This window comes from Panthera uncia, chromosome X, assembly GCF_023721935.1.
Source record: "Panthera uncia isolate 11264 chromosome X, Puncia_PCG_1.0, whole genome shotgun sequence".
NCBI classification, from domain to species: domain Eukaryota; kingdom Metazoa; phylum Chordata; class Mammalia; order Carnivora; family Felidae; genus Panthera; species Panthera uncia.
In genome coordinates, this window is record NC_064817.1 from 57,675,890 (window position 1) to 57,697,672 (window position 21,783).

Genomic DNA, 21,783 nt, shown 5'->3' on the forward strand with positions numbered 1-21,783 from the left:
ACACACACACACACACACACACACACACACACACACACACAGTGGCGTATTACTCAGCAATCAAAAAGAATGAAATCTTGTGATTTACAACTACGTGGATGGAACTGGAGGGTATTATGCTAAGTGAAATTAGTCAGTCAGAGAAAGACAAAAATCATATGACTTCACTCATATGAAGACTTTAAGATACAAAACAGATGAATATAAGGTAGGGGAAACAAAAAATAATAATATAAACAGGGAGGGGGACAAAATAGAAGAGACTCATAAATATGGAGAACAAACTGAGGGTTATGGAGGGATTGTGGGAGGGGGGATGGGCTAAATGGCTAAGAGGTACTAAGGAATATACTCCTAAAATCATTGTTGCACTATATGCTATCTAATTTGGATGTAAATTTTAAAAAATAAAAAATAAAATTAAAAAAATAATAACAGACATTAAAAAATTAAGAAAAAAAGAGTTGGTTGGTTTGGAATCCTTGATTTCATACATCAACCATAAGGCTTAGTTCAAAAATAGCTACCTATTATTTTTTATTATATGTCTCCTCAGTTCCTATTACAGAGTTTAGTAAATATCAGTTTCATTTTTTTCTCCCTTTTTCCTATCTACACCTACTTCAGCTCCACTCAGTAGTGGTATGTGATATAATAATAACTGTGATAATGACAATAATAGTTAATACTTAAATAGTGCTATCTTTCTTCAGAGATGAGTAGAAGTAGGTATGGGGAAAATAAATTAATTAGTATTCAATGAACTAAGTAGGATGGCTTCTAGTCCCACCTCTGCCACTTAGCTCTTTGATGCTGGGGACATCATATAAACTCTCTGAGTTCCAGTTTCCTCATGTCAAAGGTAATAGTTACCTCATAGTATTACCCTGAGAGTTAACTGGTTTATATATATATAAAGTAGTACAACACTTGGCTCATAGTGGTTCCTCAAAAGTGAAAGCTCTAATCTTCTCTTTCCCCAATCCAGAATGCCATTTAAACAGTTCTTCACAGGATACTTTTAAATTGGGAGGTGGAATCCCCAGGATCTTAGAATTTTCAAAGCAGGGTAAACAGAATCTTGTTGCCTTTGTTCTTCAAGGCAGTGTGCACAGAAACCAGTGTTCAGAGTTACTCAACAGGTTGATACAGGAGAACTACATGAATGGAGCAGTCCGATCCTTCCTTTATCTTTTCTGTTGATCTCTAAGATATTTTGTAGTACCAAAAGCAATGAGAATAGTAAAGTTTCTACAATCTGCTTGGTGCCTTCAAAGTATTGCTGAGTGGAGAGGAGAGATAAACTGAAAAATTTTGCCCTCTGCCATGCAGCCAACCTGCCCCATAACTGCACACTGGATGGTTTTACGTGACTCTAAGATAATCCTACTTTTTATTTCCTACCTTCTATCCCCTCCCGACTAGGGCTATCCTGGTGACCGTACCTTATCTTTTCTCCATGTCTGGAAATAATCTGTCAAATCTTAAAAGAGACAAGGGGTAGAACCCAGAATTCATCTGGGTTTTTAGGTGAAGAGAGAGTACCCAGGGAGAGGAACCTGTGGTTTGTGCCCCCAGAAAGTTGATAACAAAGTCTCTTTTATCTTTCCTCTTCAGCCCCTCTTTGGGGAAACAGAAAATTCTCTATTTCCACTACTTGCTCCAGGTAGCTTCTTTTGCTCAATGACAGTTTCTGTCTTGCTTATTGCCTCACTCAGCTATGCAACAAGGAGGAATCAAGCTTTGATGTAGTATCTCCAGCATCATCTATTCCCTGCAGATATGAAGGAAATAGGACCTTCTGCGGAAAAGAAAAAAAATGTCATGAGCTTTCATTCTAAAGTCCTCAGCTCCTTAGCTCCTCCGGTATCCACTGTCCTCCTGTTCTTTAAATGCTTATCCATATTCTTATTCATATTTTAAGAAGGCAGCTACTTCTTGGGAGGATGGCTCAGATGTGTGTGTGTGTGCGGGGGGGGGTGGGAAGATAGGGGGAACCAAGATAAAATTATACTTTTTAGCCAGAAAAACAATCAAATGGTGATTAAATCCCAGGAGAAACCATAGATTACAGTCTGTACTTTCTAATATGTTACTGAACTAAACACAGCTGTTAAAGATGATGTCTTTGCTGTGCATGTATATCTATAATAATGCTGTCATTAGTATTCAGATATGATGCTGGTAACCCTCCCCATTACTAAGATACATATTCAGAAGGACTTTCTCTATGAGTGGGGATTCTACACTGATCTGTCCACAAGTTCAGCTGGTTACTCTTTATGTCCATAGTATAGGAAGGGAAGGAGACTAACACTTATTGAGTGACATTTTACTAAGTACTTTAAATATATTTACAACTTTAATTTAGACAACAGTGTTATGAGATATGTATTTTTATCTTCTTCAGTAGATAGGGAAACTGAGATTCAGAAAAAGTTAACCAGCTCTTTCAGGCCCACCCAGATAGCTGTAGGGGAATCAGTATTCAAACCTAGCATTGAGTTACTCCAAAGCTCACCATTTTTAGTCTTTGGTGGGACGATAAAAGTCAACTGACTTATCCCAAGACTGATAGGGCAACTCCAATTGAGTAACATGCTTCTCTAAACATTTAAGTTGAACTCTTTTCATATAAAACATTCCTTGAAAGGAAAGTAAGAAGGAAAGGAGAGAAGAGGTTGTAGTAGATTCCCAATCTAAAGATCATCTGAAGTCAAGAGGTATTTCTGTCTGGTCAAACTTTAATAAAAGAACAAAACAAAAATAACAACACAATAGTGTCTTACAAAGGAACAAATTTTTGCACAGCTAAGAAAGTCATGCATGTTATTTTTCCACTGCTAGTTCTAATTAAAATTAAGGGATTAAATGAATAGGGTGACAGGACTATAGAGGGCTTTCCAGTTTAGTAAAACTATCACATCCATCCTGACACTTGAAAACTACCACACTGTGAGTCAAGAAAAGGAGTGTCATTACCTCTATTTACAGATGAGAAAACCGAATACCAGGGAAGTAATAATATAAAGTTGAGATGGGGCTGGGTGGGTCCTGAAGTCATAAATGGTATCCTTTTTTTAATATATTTTGAACAGGTGGTGGGTAACATGATCAAAGTAATATCTTAGTATTAGTTGACTCAGAATGAATCATGAGAGTCAGAACTGTGGACTAGAGTAATGCTAGAGTGGGAATCAGGGTTATGGGTTCTAGTCATGGCTTTATCACTTTATTAATCTGTGAGCCTGTAAAATAAAGATCCCTGACATTTCTACTTAACAGTGCTGCTGGGGACTCAAATGAGAGAAATAATGGTATAAGAGTGTTTAATAGGTCATTAGATACCTTGAAGTAAATTAGACCCTTGGTGACTAGAGGAGTCACAGTTAGTTTTTAATAAGTATTCTGAGGATCATCTATTCTGTTGTCACTTATGGTACATAAACACATTGTTGTGCCAACTTAAAACATTTCTAGTGAAGAAATAAGACTCACCTGAAATTATGCTCTATAGCTTTTGGATACTTTATATATTTTGTTTATTTATTTATTTTGAGAGAAAGAGAGAGAGAATATCCCAAGATATTCTTATGACCTGAGCCAAAATCAAGAGTCAGACGCTTAACTGACTGAGTCACCAAGGCACCCCAATAGCTTTTGGATACTTTAGGTACTTTTCTTGAGCAAGTTAAGAGTAAGATGATGTGATAGAATCGCTGACTCTTCCCTTATCTGGCTACCTCTTTACTCAACCCAAGTTTCCAGGACCACTAGGGTTCTAAGGAAGCAGCCTAATTTAAAGGCCAAGATACAAGCAAAAAAGCAGGAATAGTGAGCTTATGAGTCACAGGAGAGAGAGGTACACCAAAATGCCTCCTATCATTTGCCATCATGAGGTTGTGGGATGAAGAAAATCAGCACGCTCACATTTTGATCTTTTCACAGTGCCAGAGATAGTTTAATTAGCTCTTAATATATACCTAGATAAAATTATGGTAATATAGTTAGATCAAATGAGTTACTATTACACCTTCCTGTGGACTGTGGGCAAGTAGCAGCATCTTGACACCTATAACAAGGTTTTTTGGGAGAGGAATATTATTATATAACCCATGTTTTTATATTCCCCTCCGGCATTTTCATTTTTGTTCCACCTATTTTTCCAATTTTTCTGTCTCAAGCAGTTTCATGTTATCATTCACCTCTTCTGCTCACAAAATGTTCCAACATATTTACAACAGTTTTGAAATAACTGTACCACATTCAGATAGGGTATTCCCATCTCTGCCCTACCCTACAGTTTATCTGAATTGGTGTTTTATTTTTGTTTTTGCTTTTTCCAGGATGCATGGATTTGAAAGGGTAAAAGCCAGTATTATAAAGACAGGGTCTAAAATGTAATCAAGTAATTAACAATTCAGAACCCCTACTGAGACTATCTAATAAAAGTTGCTATTTACAAACACATCATAGAATCAGTTTAGAACCTTTCATTTTGCTAATGCCTTGCTCATTACTGAGTTAGCTCTGCCAGACAAGCATTTTTGAATTCTTGAAATATGAAGAACAGAGACTAAGATACTGGAGTTTTCCAATCAATGGGTATGGAAAGTTGAAAATTTTTCAGGTGGGTTAACATGACAAAGTTTGTTGCTATTTCTTACCTCTCCCACCAGCTTGAATATACTAGGGCTCAATCCTGTCATCTCAGGGTGGCAGCTCCAGCTGCTCCAGCTGCTGACACTATCTAAAATTTCTGGTCACCCTGTTGTCACCCAGATATTTTGGAGTGATAGTCAATTGGGATTTGATGATTCCATTTCAATCAAGTGGCCACAGCAGGCTCAGCATAGTATTATCTACTAAATTACTAAGGAGAATTAGGTGGTACCCTGGAGCCAATGATTTCTAAACACTGAACTGCAACTAAGTGATTTCTTTGTTATTTTCTATACAATTTATTTATACTGAAAGCATGTTTATTTATTTATTTAACCATAAAAGTGATCAAGGGCAAGGGGGCAAGATGTGTACAGTATTTTACCTGGAAAAGGCCTGGTGGCCTTTGTACTTCCTTAGATAAAATCCTGGCCCTGCTGAACAGAGAAGAAAATTCATCCAAGCAGAAGGGGAATTTTTCTCAAAATATGAGCATGCCATCATTGCTCCATGTACTGCAAATAAAAGGAGAGCGTTCATGTGCCTGATATGCATGAATGGGTGGCATGGACAGCTCTTGCAGGTGAATGGTAATAAACAGCTCTCAGTGTCAACACCTCTCATATGATAGCTTTCATTCTCTTTTGACGTCTGCCAAGTGAAGTCACACCGCAGTCAAGGTTCATGGGGAAATACAAGGATTTATATTTCTAACCAGTTAAACTGGAGTCATGTTACCCTTAGAAGTGGGTTCACTTTATTCCCAGAAAGTGGGATTATGTTATATTACAATAAATAAGTCAATTTTTTAAGGTTAAAAATAAGGTATTTCCCTGGAACAAGTTATACATTGGATTTACTAGCTGCTGAGCTTTCCCCCAACATAACTCCAATCCAATTGTAGGCAGATATGTGAACTGAAAAGTCAGACTGCTATTTAAGCAGCTGTTGATGCAACTGGGTTAAATTCTAAACATTAGCAACTACTTAAACAACAACCTGGGGAAAGCTTTTGCTACCTTTATATGAATGTAAGTAAGTTCCAACACTAAGCTGACCTATCACCTCATGATGTCTAATGATAAGGGTATTAACATTCATGCATTGTTTACTATGTAGTAGAAGCTTATATTGATTTTCATTTAATCCTTTAAAAAGCCATGTGAAGTAGGGAGGAATTAGGATTACTGTTTTAAAAATGAGAAAACTAAAGCTTCTCAGAGAGTTTAAGTAACTTACTCAAAGTCACACAGCCTTATTACCATCATTCTAGGCCAATATGTTCAGGTCACATGCATAAATTTTAATAGAAGAAAGAGACATGTGTGTGTGTGTGTGTGTGTGTGTGTGTGTGTGTGTGTGTAAAGTTAACAGTACTTTCCTGAGTAACTAAATACACCATAGGGAATATTGTCAATAATATTGTAATAACTATGTATGGTGACATATGGTAACTGCACTTATTCTGGTGAGCATTTCATAATGTATATAATTGTTGAATCACTACATTGTACACACAAAACTAATACTGCATGTTAACCATACTTCAATTTTTTTAAAAAAGAACAAATTGCTACTTCACTAGTTTTCTCTTATCTTCATGTAACTCCCCTTTCCTTTCCAGTCTTTTTGCACTCATGTTTTGTTCAGTTCTGGCACTTTCTTAATTTCTCCTCAGAGACAATAGAGGCCTTAATTTTAATTCAGTCATAATAACATAAATACTAGGCCTACCAGCTCTGGGAAAGCCTAAAGAGAGATTCTTGCGCATGCTTGCTACTGACAACAGCTCACGTGCAGAAACCATTCATTGATTTGGCTGTGGGAATCCACTACATTTTTTTCTTAAAAAAATTGAACATAGTTGCCACGCAATGTTATATTAGTTTCAGGTGTACAAAATAGTGGTTCAACTTGTCCATATGTTATGCTATGCTCACAAGTGTAGCTACCATCAGTCACCACACAATGCTATTACAATATGATTTAAAATATTCCCTATGCTGTATCTTTCATTCCTGTGACTTACTCATTCCATAACTGGAAGCCTGTATCTCCCACTCCCCTTCACCCATTTTGCCTAACTCCCCCACCCCCTTCCTTCTGGCAACTATCACTTTGTTCTCTGTTTATAGGTTTGATTCTGCTTTTTGTTTGTTAATTTGTTTTTAGATTCCACATATGAGTGCAATCATATGGCATTTGTCTTTCTCAGACTGACTTACATTACTTAGCATAATACCCTCTAGGTCCATCTAAGTTGTCACAAATTGCAAGATCTCATCCTTATTAATGGCTGCATACTATTCCATTGCATATACATACATACATACATACATACATACATACACCATGTATTCCTTATCCATTCACCGTCAGTGGACACTTAGGTGGTTTCCATATTTTGCATTATATAACTAATGCTGCAATAACCATAGGGGTGCATATATCTTTTTGAAGTAGTGTTTTTCTTTTGTTTTGTTTTGTATGGTTGTTCAACTTTTAATTTTTTGAGCAACTTCCGTGCTGTTTTCCATAATTACTAATACCAGTTTACATTTCTACCAATAGTGCATAAAACTTATTTTTTCTGTACATCATCTCAAACAATTCTTATTTCTCATCTTTTTGCATTAGCCATTCTGACAGGTGAAAGGTGACATCTCATTGTGGTTTTGATTTTCATTTCCCTGATGACTGGTGATGTAGAGCATCTTTTCATATGTCTGTTGGCCATCTGCATGGCCATTTAGAAAAATATAAATTCAGATCCTCTGCCCCTTTGTTAATCAGATTGTTTCTGGTGTTGAGATGTGTAAGTTCCTTCTTTATTTTGGACATTAATCCCTTATTGGATATATCATTTGAAAATATATTATCCCAAACAGTAGGGTGTCTTTTTGTTTCTTGATGGTTTCCTTTGGTATGCAAAAGCTTTTTATTTTCATGTACCCCCAATAGTTTACTTTTTTTTAAATTTTTTTTAATATATGAAATTTATTGTCAAATTGGTTTCCATACAACACCCAGTGCTCATCCCAAAAGGTGCCATCCTCAATACCGATCACCCACTCTCCCCTCCCTCCCACCCCCCATCAACCCACAGTTTGTTCTCAGTTTTTAACACTCTCTTATGCTTTGGCTCTCTCCCACTCTAACCTCTTTTTTTTTTTCCTTCCCCTCCCCCATGGGTTTCTGTTAAGTTTCTCAGGATCCACATAAGAGTGAAACCATATGGTATCTGTCTTTCTCTGTATGGCTTATTTCACTTAGCATCACACTCTCCAGTTCCATCCATGTTGCTACAAAGGGCCATGTTTCATTCTTTCTCATTGCCAGGTAGTACTCCATTGTGTATATAAACCACAAGTTCTTTATCCATTCATCAGTTGATGGACATTTAGGCTCTTTCCATAATTTGGCTACTGGTGAAAGTGCTGCTATAAACATTGGGGCACAAGTGCCCGTATGCATCAGTACTCCTGTATCCCTTGGGTAAATTCCTAGCAGTGCTATTGCTGGGTCATAGGGTAGGTCTATTTTTAATTTTCTGAGGAACCTCCACACTGCTTTCCAGAGTGGCTGCACCAATTTGCATTCCCACCAACAGTGCGAAGGGGTTCCCGTTTCTCCACATCCTCTCCAGCATCTATAGTCTCCTGATTTGTTCATTTTGGCCACTCTGACTGGCCTGAGGTGATATCTGAGTGTGGTTTTGATTTGTATTTCCCTGATAAGGAGCGACGTTGAACATCTTTTCATGTGCCTGTTGGCCATCCGGATGTCCTTTAGAGAAGTGTCTATTCATGTTTTCTGCCCATTTCTTCACTGGGTTGTTTTTCGGGTGTGGAGTTTGGTGAGCTCTTTATAGATTTTGGATACTAGCCCTTTGTCTGATATGTCATTTGCGAATATCTTTTCCCATTCCATTGGTTGCCTATTAGTTTTGTTGGTTGTTTCCTTTGCTGTGCAGAAGCTTTTTATCTTCATAAGGTCCCAGTAATTCACTTTTGCTTTTAATTCCCTTGCCTTTGGGGATGTGTCGAGTAAGAGATTGCTATGGCTGAGGTCAGAGAGGTCTCTTCCTGCTTTCTCCTCTAGGGTTTTGATGGTTTCCTGTCTCTCATTCAGGTCCTTTATCCATTTTGAGTTTATTTTTGTGAATGGTGTAAGAAAGTGGTCTAGTTTCAATCTTCTGCATGTTGCTGTCCAGTTCTCCCAGCACCATTTGTTAAAGAGACTGTCTTTTTTCCATTGGATGTTCTTTCCTGCTTTGTCAAAGATGAGTTGGCCATACATTTGTGGGTATAGCTCTGGAGTTTCTATTCTATTCCATTGGTCTATGTGTCTGTTTTTGTGCCAATACCATGATGTCTTGGTGATTACAGCTTTGGAGTAGAGGCTAAAGTCTGGGATTGTGATGCGTCCTGCTTTGGTCTTCTTCAAAATTACTTTGGCTATTCAGGGCCTTTTGTGGTTCCATATGAATTTTAGGATTGTTTGTTCTAGTTTCGAGAAGAATGCTGGTGCAATTTTGATTGGGATTGCATTGAATGTGTAGATAGCTTTGGGTAGTATTGACATTTTGACAATATTTATTCTTCCAATCCATGAGCAGGGAATGTCTTTCCATTTCTTTATATCTTCTTCAATTACCTGCATAAGCTTTCTATAGTTTTCAGCATACAGATCTTTGACATCTTTGGTTAGATTTATTCCTAGGTATTTTATGCTTCTTTGTGCAATTCTGAATGGGATCAGTTTCTTTATTTGTCTTTCTGTTGCTTCATTGTTAGTGTATAAGAATGCAACTGATTTCTGTACATTAATTTTGTATCCTGCAACTTTGCTGAATTCATGTATCATTTCTAGCAGACTTTTGGTGGAGTCTGTCTGATTTTCCATGTATAATATCATGTCATCTGCAAAAAGCGAAAGCTTGACTTCATCTTTGCCAATTTGGATGCCTTTGATTTCCTTTTGTTGTCTGATTGCTGATGCTAGAACTTCCAGCACTATATTAAACAACAGTGGTGAGAGTGGGCATCCCTGCCGTGTTCCTGATCTCCAGGAAAAAGCTCTCAGTTTTACCCCGTTGAGGATGATGTTAGCTGTGGGCTTTTCATAAATGGCTTATATTATCTTTAAGTATGTTCCTTCTATCCCTACTTTCTCAAGGGTTTTTATTAAGAAAGGGTGCTGGATTTTGTCAAAGGCCTTTTCTGCATCGATTGACAGGATCATATGGTTCTTCTCTTTTCTTTTGTTAATGTGATGTATCACGTTGATTGATTTGCGAATGTTGAACCAGCCCTGCATCCCAGGAATGAATCCCACTTGATCATGGTGAATAATTCTTTTTATATGCCATTGAATTCAATTTGCTAGTATCTTATTGAGAATTTTTGCATCCATATTCATCAGGGATATTGGCCTGTAGTTCTCTTTTTTTACTGGGTCTCTGTCTGGTTTAGGAATCAAAGTAATGCTGGCTTCATAGAATGAGTCTGGAAGTTTCCCTTCCCTTTCTATTTCTTGGAATAGCTTGAGAAGGATAGGTATTATCTCTGCCCTAAACGTCTGGTAGAACTCCCCTGGGAAGCTATCTGGTCCTGGACTCTTATTTGTTAGGAGATTTTTGATAACCGATTCAATTTCTTCGCTGGTTATGGGTCTGTTCAAGCTTTCTATTTCCTCCTGATTGAGTTTTGGAAGAGTGTGGGTGTTTAGGAATTTGTCCATTTCTTCCAGGTTGTCCAATTTGTTGGCATAAAATTTTTCATAGTATTCCCTGATAATTGTTTGTATCTCTGAGGGATTGGTTGTCATAATTCCATTTTCATTCATGATTTTATCTATTTGGGTCATCTCCCTTTTCTTTTTGAGAAGCCTGGCTAGAGGTTTGTCAATTTTGTTTATTTTTTCAAAAAACCAACTCTTGGTTTCGTTGATCTGCTCTACAGTTTTTTTAGATTCTATATTGTTTATTTCTGCTCTGATCTTTATTATTTCTCTTCTTCTGCTGGGTTTAGGCTGCTTTTGCTGTTCTGCTTCTATTTCCTTTAGGTGTGCTGTTAGATTTTGTATTTGGGATTTTTCTTGTTTCTTGAGATAGGCCTGGATTGCAATGTATTTTCCTCTCAGGACTGCCTTCGCTGGGTCCCAAAGCGTTTGGATGTTGTATTTTCATTTTCATTGTATCCATATATTTTTTAATTTCTTCTCTAATTGCCTGGTTGACCCACTCATTCTTTAGTAGGGTGTTCTTTAACCTCCATGTTTGGAGGTTTTCCAGACTTTTTCCTGTGGTTGATTTCAAGCTTCATAGCATTGTGGTCTGAAAGTATGCATGGTATAATTTCAATTCTTGTAAACTTATGAAGGGCTGTTTTGTGACCCAGTATATGATCTATCTTGGAGAATGTTCCATGTGCACTCGAGAAGAAAGTATATTCTGTTGCTTTGGGATGCAGAGTTCTAAATAGATCTGTCAAGTCCATCTGATCCAATGTATCATTCAGGGCCCTTGTTTCTTTATTGACCGTGTGTCTAGATGATCTATCCATTTCTGTAAGTGGGGTGTTAAAGTCCCCTGCAATGACCACATTCTTATCAATAAGGTTGCTTATGTTTATGAGTAATTGTTTTATATATCTGGGGGCTCCGGTATTCGGCGCATAGACATTAATAATTGTTAGCTCTTCCTGATGGATAGACCCTGTAATTATTATATAATGCCCTTATTCATCTCTCGTTACAGCCTTTAATTTAAAGTCTAGTTTGTCTGATATAAGTATGGCTACTCCAGCTTTCTTTTGGCTTCCAGTAGCATGATAAATAGTTCTCCATCCCCTCACTCTCAATCTAAAGGTGTCCTCAGATCTAAAATGAGTCTCTTGTAGACAGCAAATAGATGGGTCTTGTTTTTTTATCCATTCTGATACCCTATGTCTTTTGGTTGGCACATTTAATCCATTTACATTCAGTGTTATTATAGAAAGATACGGGTTTAGAGTCATTGTGATGTCTGTATGTTTTATGCTTGTAGGGATGTCTCTGGTACTTTGTCTCACAGGATCCCCCTTAGGATCTCTTGTAGGGCTGGTTTAGTGGTGACAAATTCCTTCAGTTTTTGTTTGTTTGGGAAGACCTTTATCTCTCCTTCTATTCTAAATGACAGACTTGCTGGATAAAGGATTCTCGGCTGCATATTGTTTCTGTTTAGCACACTGAAGATATCGTGCCAATCCTTTCTGGCCTGCCAAGTTTCAAAAGAGAGATCAGTCACGAGTCTTATAGGTCTCCCTTTATATGTGAGGGCACGTTTATCCCTTGCTGCTTTCAGAATTTTCTCTTTATCCTTGTATTTTGCCAGTTTCACTATGATATGTCGTGTAGATCGATTCAAGTTACGTCTGAAGGGAGTTCTCTGTGCCTCTTGGATTTCAATGCCTTTTTCCTTCCCCAGTTCAGGGAAGTTCTCAGCTATAATTTCTTCAAGTACCCCTTCAGCACCTTTCCCTCTCTCTTCCTCCTCTGGGATACCAATTATGCGTATAGTATTTCTTTTTTTTTTTTTTTAACGTTTATTTATTTTGGAGACAGAGAGTGAATGGGGGAGGGGCAGAGAGAGAGGGAGACACAGAATCGGAAGCAGGCTCCAGGTTCTGAGCTGTCAGCACAGAGCCCGACGCGGGGCTCGAACTCACAGACCGTGAGATCATGACCTGAGCCGAAGTCGGACGCTTAACCGACCAAGCCACCCAGGTGCCCCAGTATATTATTTCTTTTTAGTGTATCACTTAGTTCTCTAATTTTCCCCTCATACTCCTGGATTTTTTTTATCTCTCTTTCTCTCAGCTTCCTCTTTTTCCATAACTTTATCTTCTAGTTCACCTATTCTCTCCTCTGCCTCTTCAATCCGAGCCGTCCTCGTTTCCATTTTGTTTTGCATTTCGCTTAAAGCGCTTTTCAGCTCCTTGTGACTGTTCCTTAATCCCTTGATCTCTGTAGCAAGAGATTCTCTGCTGTCCTCTATACTGTTTTCAAGCCCAGTGATTAATTTTATGACTATTATTCTAAATTCACTTTCTGTTATATTATGTAAATCCTTTTTGATCAGTTCATTAGCTTTTGTTATTTCCTGGAGATTCTTCTGAGGGGAATTCTTCCGTTTGGTCATTTTGGATAGTCCCTGGAGTGGTGAGGACCCGCAGGGCACTTCCCCTGTGCTGTGGTGTATAACTGGAGTTGGTGGGCGGGGCCTCAGTCCACCCTGATGTCTGCCCCCAGCCCACCGCTGGGGCCACAGTCAGACTGGTGTGTGCCTTCTCTTCCCCTCTCCTAGGGGCGGGATTCACTGTGGGGTGGCATGGCCGTCTGGGCTACTTGCACACTGTCAGGCTTGTGGTGCTGGGGATCTGGCGTATTAGCTGGGGTGGGTAGGCAAGGTGCATGGGGGCAGGAGGGGCAGGCTTAGCTCACTTCTCCTTAGGTGATCCACTTCAGGAGGGGCACTGTGGCAGTGGGAGGGAGATCCGCTGCCGGAGGTTTGGCTCCGCAGGAGCACAGAGTTGGGTGTTTGCGCTGAGCGAGCAAGTTCCCTGGCAGGAACTGGTTCCCTTTGGGATTTTGGCTGGGGGATGGGTGGGGGAGATGGCGCTGGCGAGCGCCTTTGTTCCCCACCAAACTGAGCTCTGTCGTCCGGGGGCTCAGCAGCTCTCCCTGCCTTTGTCCTCCAGCCTTCCCGCTTTCTGAGCAGAGCTGTTAACTTATGACCTCCCAGACGCTAAGTCGCGCTTGCTGTCGGAACACAGTCCATCGTGCCCCCCGCTTTTGCCAGCCAGACTCGGGGGCTCTGCTTGGCCGGCGAGCCGCCCCTTCGCCCCAGCTCCCTCCTGCCAGTCTGTGGAGCGCGCACCGCCTCGCCGCCCTTCCTACCCTCTTCCGTGGGCCTCTCGTCTGTGCTTGGCTCCGGAGACTCTGTTCTGCTAATCCTCTGGCAGTTTTCTGGGTCCTTTAGGCAGGTGTAGGTGGAATCTAAGTGATCAGCAGGATGCGCGGTGAGCCCAGCGTCCTCCTACGCCGCCATCTTCCCTCTCAGTCCAATAGTTTACTTTTTATGATTATTATTTTTTATTTTATTTTAATTCCAGTGTAGTTAACATACAGTGTTATATTAGTTTCAGATGTACAATATAGTGATTCAGCAATTCCATATATTACTCAGTGCTTATCAAGATAAGTGTACTCTTAATCCCCTTCACCTGTTTCAACCCTCCCCCACATATCTCCCCTCTGGTAACCACCTGTTTGTTCCCTACAGTTAAGAGTTTGTTAAAAAATAAAAAATAAAATTAAAACAAAATGCAGAAATGGCTACTAAAAAAAAGTTTGTGCTTTGTTTTTTCCCTTTGTTTTGTTCCTTTTTTAAGTTTTTATTTTGATTCCAGTTAGTTAACACACAGTGTCATACTAGTTGCAAATGTGTAATACAGTGATTCCACAATTTCATACATCACCCCGTGCTCATCATGACAAGTGCACTCCTTAATCCCCATCACATATTTCACCCAAACCACCCATCTTCCTCCCTTCTAATAACCATCAGTTTGTTCTCTATAATTAAGTGTCTGTTTCTTGGTTTCTCTGTCTCTGTCTCTCTTTATGTATGTATGTGTATATATACATATGTGTGTGTGTGTATATATATATATATATATATTTCCTATTTTCTCATTTGTTTTGTTTCTTAAATTCCACATGAATGAAATCCTATGGTATTTGTCTTTCTCTGACTTATTTCACTTACCATTATACTCGCTAACTCCATCCATGTTGTTGCAAATGGAAATATTTCATTTTTTAGGGCTGAATAATATTCCATTGAATATATATACTACTTCTCCTTCATCCATTCATTTATCAATGGACACTTGGGCTGCTTCCACAATTTGGCTGTTGTAAAAACCACTGCAAAAAAATGGAATGCACATATCCTTTCAATTTAGTGTTCTCATGTTCTTGGGTAAATAAAAACCAGTAGTGTGATTACTGAATCATATGGTAGTTCTATATTTAATTTTTTGCAGAATCTTCATACTGTTTTTCTTATGGTTACACAAATTCCATAGTGGTTACCAACAGTACATGAGAGTTCCCTTTTCTCCACATCCTCGTCAACACTTGTTGTTTCTTTGTTTTTTATTTTAGCCATCTGAAAGGTGTGAGGTAATATCTCTTTGTAGTTTTGATTTCAATTTCCCTGATAATGAGTGGTGTTGAGCATCTTTTCATGTGTCTGTTGGCCATCTGTATGTCTTCTTTAGAGAAATGTCTATCCATGTCTTCTCATTTTTAATTGGATGTGTGTGTGTGTGTGTGTGTGTGTGTGCATGCTGAGTTGTATCAGTTCTTTATATATTTTGAATACTAACCCTTTATCAGATATGCCATTTGCAAGTATTTTCTCCTATTCAGTAGGTTGTCTCCCAGTTTTGTTGATTGTTTCCTTTGCTGTCCAAAAGCTTTTTATTTTGATATAGTCTCAATAGTTTATTTTTACTGTAATTTCCCTTGCCTCAGGAGACATATGAGAAAAAGGTTGCTAAAGAGCAATTTCTGCCTGTGTTCTCTTCTAGGATTTTTATGGTTTCATATCTCCCATTTAGATCTTTAATCCATTGTCAATTCATTTTTATGTATGGTGTTAGAAAGTGTTCCAAATTCATTCTTCTGCCTGTAGCTCTTCAGTTTTCCCAGCACCATTTATTAAAAAGACTGTTTTTTCCCCATTGTGTATTCTTTCCTCCTTTGTCAAGGATTAATTGACCATATAACCATGGTTTATTTCTGGAATCTATATTCTTTTCCATTGTTCTATGTGTCTATTTTGTACCAGTACCATATTGTTTTGATTGCTACAACTTTGTAGCATATCTTGAAATCTACAAGTGTAATGCCTCCAACTTTGGGGAGGCAAAGTTGGGGAGTCAAAGTTACAAAAAACTTGTAACTTTTTTTTTCATTTATTTATTTTTGAGAGACAGAGTGAGACAAAATGAGAGTAGGGGTGGGGAAGAGAGAGACGGAGACACAGAATCCGAGCAGGCTCCAGGCTCTGAGCTGTCAGCACAGAGCCTGACGCAGGGCTCAAATCCAGAAACCATGAGATCATGACCTGAGCCGAAGTCAGACGCTTAACCGACTGAGCTAGCCAGGCACACCCATAACTTTCTATTTTAATTCCAATTAACTAACATACAGTGTAATAATAGTTTCAGATGTATATGATAGAGTGATTCAACAATTCCATACAATGCTCAGGGCTCTTCATGACAAGTGCACTCCTTAATCCCCACCACCTGTTTCACCCCTTCCCCCATCCCCTTTCCCTTCCCCTCTAGTAACCATCAGTGTGTTCTCTGTAATTAAGAATATGGTTTTTCTCTTTGCCTTGTTCACTATATTTTTCTCCTCATATTCCTTTCTCAAAAGTATTTATGGGGCGCCTGGGTGGTTCAGTTGGTTGAGCATCTGACTTTGGCTCAGGTCATGATCTTGGGGCTCATGAGTTCGAGCCCTGCATCGGGCTCTGTGCTGACAGCTCAGAGTCTGGAGCCTGCTTCAGATTCTGTGTCTCCCTCTCTCTGCCCCTCTTCTACTTGCACTCTGTCTCTCTCTTTCTCTCTTAAAAATAAAGAAACATTAAAAAACATTTTTTTAATGTTTTTATTTATAGACACCTGGGTGGTTCAGTTGGTTAAGCATCCAACTCTGGATTTCAACTCATGTCATGATTTCATGGTTCGTGAGATTAAGCCCCGTGTCAGGCTCTGCACTGACAACACAGAGCCTGCTTAAATTCTCTCTCTCCCTCTCTCTACCTCTATCTTACTCATCCTCTCTCTCTCTCTCTCAAAATAAACAAACTTAAAAAAAATAAATTCCAGTTAGTTAATATACAGTGTAATATTAGCTTCAGGAGTACAATACTGTGATTCAACAATTCCATACAACACCCTGTGCCCATCACAACAAGCGCACTCCTTAATACCCATCATCTATTTTGCCAATGTCCCCCTTTCTGGTAACCATCAGTTTGTTCTCTATAGTTAAGAATGTTTCTTGGTTTGCTCCCCTCTCTCTCTCTCTTTTCCCTTTGCTCATTTGTTTTGCTTCTTAAATTTCACATATGATTGAAATCATATGCTATTTGTCTTTCTCTGACTGATTTCACTTAGCATAATACTCTCTAGATCCATCCATGTCATATTCAAATGGCAAGATATCATTCTTTTTGTACGGCTGTGTAATATTCCATTGTATATATATACCACACCTCCTTTTTTTATATATAAAATTTATTGTCAAATTGGTTTCCATATAACACCCAGTGCTCATCCCAAAAGGTGCCCTCCTCAATACCCATCACCCACCCTCCCCTCCCTCCCACCCCCCATCAACCCTCAGTTTGTTCTCAGTTTTAAGAGTCTCTTATGTTTTGGCTCCCTCCTTCTCTAACCTCTTTTTTTTTTCTTCCCCTCCCCCATGGACTTCTGTTAAGTTTCTCAGGATCCACATAAGAGTGAAAACATATGGTATCTCTCTTTCTCTGTATGATTTATTTCACTCAGCATAACACTCTCCAGTTCCATCCACGTTGCTACAAACGGCCATATTTCATTCTTTCTCATTGCCACGTAGTATTCCATTGTGTATATAAACCACAAGTTCTTTATCCATTCATCAGTTGATGGACATTTAGGCTCTTTCCATAATTTGGCTACTGTTGAAAGTGCTGCTATAAACATTGGGGTACAAGTGCCCCTATGCATCAGTACTCCTGTATCCCTTGGGCAAATTCCTAGCAGTGCTATTGCTGGGTCATAGGGTAGGTCTATTTTTAATTTTTTGAGGAACCTCCACACTGTTTTCCAGAGTGGCTGCACCAGTTTGCATTCCCACTAACAGTGCAAGAGGGTTCCCGTTTCTCCACACCCTCGCCAGCATCTATAGTCTCCTGATTTGTTCATTTTGGCCACTCTGACTGGCGTGAGGTGATATCTGAGTGTGGTTTTGATTTGTATTTCCCTGATGAAGAGCGACGTTGAGCATCTTTTCATGTGCCTGTTGGCCATCCGGATGTCTTCTTTAGAGAAGTGTCTATTCATTTCTGCCCATTTCTTCACTGGATTATTTATTTTTCGGATGTGGAGTTTGGTGAGCTCTTTATGGATTTTGGATACTATCCCTTTGTCCGATACATCATTTGCAAATATCTTTTCCCATTCTGTTGGTTGCCTTTTAGTTTTGTTGATTATTTCCTTTGCAGTGCAGAAGCTTTTTATCTTCATGAGGTCCCAATAGTTCATTTTTGCTTTTAATTCCCTTGCCTTTGGGGATGTGTCAAGTAAGAAATTACTGCGGCTGAGGTCAGAGAGGTTTTTTCCTTCTTTCTCCTCTAGGGTTTTTATACCACACCTTCTTTATCCACTCATCTCTAGATGGACAACTAGGGTGCTTCCATAATTGGCTATTTTAGGAAATGCTGATATAAACATTAGGGTACATGTATCCCTTTGATTTAGTGTTTTTGTATTCTTTGGGTAAATACCCAGTAGTGCTATGCTGCATCATAGAGTAAATTCAATTTTTACCTTTTTTAGGAACCTCCATACTGCTTTCCAGAGTGGCCGCACCAGTTTGCATTTCCACCAACGTTGCATGAGTGTTCCTTTTTCTCCACATAATCGCCAATACCTGTTGTTCCTTGCGTTGTTAGTAGCCATTCTGATAGGTGCAGTATCATGCAGTTTTGATTTGCATTTCTCTGATGGAAAGTGATAATGAACATCTTTTCAAATAACTGTTGACCATCTGGATGTCCTCTTTGGAGAAATGCCTGTTCCTGTCTTCTGCCCATTTTTAAGTCGGATTCTTTGTCTTTGGGGTGTTGAAATTTATAACTCCATTTTACATTTTGGATACTAACCCTTTACTAGATATGTCATTTGCAAATACCTTCTCTCATTCCATAGGTTTCCTTTTAGTTTTGTTGATTGTTTCCTTCACTGTGAAGAAGCTATTTATTTTGATGAAGTCCCAATAGTTTGGTTTGCTTTTGTTTCCTTTGAATCAGGAGACATATCTAGCAGGAGTTTCTATGGTCAATGTCAAAGAGGTTACTGCTTACATTCTCCTCTAGAATTTTGATGGTTTCCTGTCTCACATTTAGGTCTTTAATTCATTTTGAATATATTTTTGTGTATGGTATAACAAAGTGCCCCAGTTTCATTTCTTTGCATATAACTTTCCAGTTTCCTAACATCATTTGTTGAGACTTGCTTTTTTACACTGGATATTATTTCCTGATTTCTCAAACATTAATTGACCATATAGTTGTGGGTCTATTTCTGGGATTTCTATTCTGTTCCATTGAGTGAGTTCCACAGTTTTTGTGCCACTACCATACTGTCTTGATTACTACAGTTTTGCAATATAACATGAAGTCTGGAATTGTGATACCTCCAGCTTTACTCTCCTTTGTTCAAGATTGCTTTGGCTATTTAGGGATTTGGGGGTTCCATGCAAATTTTTAGAATTGCTTCTTCTAGCTCTGGGAGAACTGCTGGTGGTATTTTGATAGGGACTTCATTAAATGTATAGATTGCTTTGGGTAGTATAGACATTTTAATAGTATTTATTCTTCCAATCCATGAGCATGGAATAACATTCCCTTTCTTTCTGTCATCTTCAATTTCTTTCATCAGTGTTTTATACTTTTCAGAGTACAGGTCTTTCATCTCTTTGGTTATGTTTATTCCTAGATATCTTATTGTTTTTTATACAATTGTAAGTGGGACTTATTCCTTAATTTCTCTCTCTGCTGCTTCATTATTGGTATATAGAAATGCAACAGGTTTCTGTATGTTGATTTTTATATCTTGTGACTTTTAGAATTTGTAAATTTCTAGCAGTTTTTTGGTGGAGTATTTTGGGTTTTCTATATAGAGTTTCATCTCATCTGCAAATAGTGAAAGTTTGACTTCTTCCTTGCTTATTTGGATTCCTTTTGTTTCTTTTTGTTGTCTGATTGTTGTTGCTAGGACTTCAAATACTATGTTAAATGACAGTGGTGAGAGTGGACATCCCTGGCATGTTCCTGACTATAGAGGAAAAGCTTTCAGTTTTTTCCCATTGGTAACTGTAATAGCTGTGAGTTTTTCATAAATAGCCTTTATTATGTTGAGGTATGTCTCCTCTAAATCTACTGTATTGTAGGTTTTTATCATGAATTAGTGTTGTAGTTTATCAAATGTTTTTTTCTGCATCTATTGAAATGATCATATGGTTCTTATCCTTTCTCTCATTAATGTGGTGTATCACACTGATTGATTTGCAAATACTGAACCACACATGGACCCTAGAATAAATCCCAGTTGATGGTGGTGAATGATTTTTTAATGTATTGTTGCATTCAGTTTGCTAGTATTTTATTGAGGATTTTTATATCCATCAGGATATAAATCCATCAGGGTTTTCCTTCCTTTACTATTTTTTGGAATAGTTTGAGAAGAATGGATATTAACTCTTCTTTTAATGTTTGGTAGAATTTACCTGTGAAGCCATGTGGACCTTGACTTTTGTTTGTTGGGAGATGTTTTTATTAGTAATTCAATTTCATTGCTGGTTATCAGTCTGTTCAAGTTTTCTATTTGTTACTGTTTCAGTTTTGGTAGTTTATATGTTCCTAGGAATTTATCCATTTCTTCCAGGTTGTCTAATTGTTGGCATATGGTTTTTCATAACATTCTCTTATATCATTCTTTGCATTTCTATGGTGTTGGTTGTTCTTTCTCCTCTCCCATTTGTGATTTTATTTATTTGGGTCCTTTCCCTTTTCTTTTTGATAAATCTGACTAGGGTTTTATCAATTTTATTAATGTTTTCAAAGAACCAGCTCCTGGTTTCATTGATCTGTTCTATTGCTTTTTTAGTTTCTATATCATTTATTTCTGTTCTAGTCTTAATTACTTGCTTCCGTCTGTTGGCTGCAGACTTCATTTGTTGTTCTTTTTCTAGGTCCTTTAGGTGTAAGGTTAGTTTGTTTATTTGATACTTTTCTTACTTTCTGTATACTTCTCTCTTAGGACCCCTTTTGCTGCATCACTAAGATTTTGGACTGTTGTGTTTTCATTTTCATTTGTTTCCATGTATTTTTTTAATTTCTTCTTTGATTTTTCTTGTTGAACCATTCATTTTTTAGTAGCATGTTGTTTAACCTTCATGTATTTGCAGTATTCCCAAAATTTTTCTTGTGGTTGACTTCAAGTTTCATAGTGTTGTAGTTAGAAAAGATGCATGGTAGGATTTTAATCTTTTTGTATTGGCTTAGGCCTGTTTTGTGACCTAATACAGGATCTGTTCTGTAGAATGTCCCATGTACAATTGAAAATAATGTGTTTTAGGATAGAATAATGTGTTTTAGGATGGAATGTTTTGAGTATATCTGTTAAGTCCATCTGGTCCTGTGTGTCATTCCCCACCATTGTTTCCTTGTTGATTTTCTGTTTAGATGATCCGTCCATTGATGTTAAGTGGGGTCTTAAAATCCCTTATTAGTATTGTATTATTGTGAATTAGCTCCTTTATATTTATTATTGTTTTATATAGTTTGTTGTTTCCATGTTGGGTGCATAAATATTTGCAATTGTAGATCTTCTTGTTGGATTGTCCCCTTTATTATGATATAATGCCCTTCATCCATCTCTTGTTACAGTTTTTATTTTAAAGTCTAGTTTGTCCAATTAAGTATTGCTACTCTGGCTTTGTTTTGACATACACTTGCATGATAAATGTTTCTCCATCCCCTCACTTTCAATCTGCAGGTGTTTAGGTCTAAATTTATCCTCTTGTAGGGAGCATGTAGATGGATCTTGTGTTTTTTAATCTATTCTGACACCCTGTGTCTTTTGATTGGAACATTATTCCATTAACATTCAGAGTAATTATTGATAGATATGTATTTAGTGCCATTTCATTACTTGTTTTGTTGTTTCTGGAGATTTTCTCTGATCCTTTCTAGTTTTTGTCACTTTTGGTTTTTCTTTCAAAGAAATA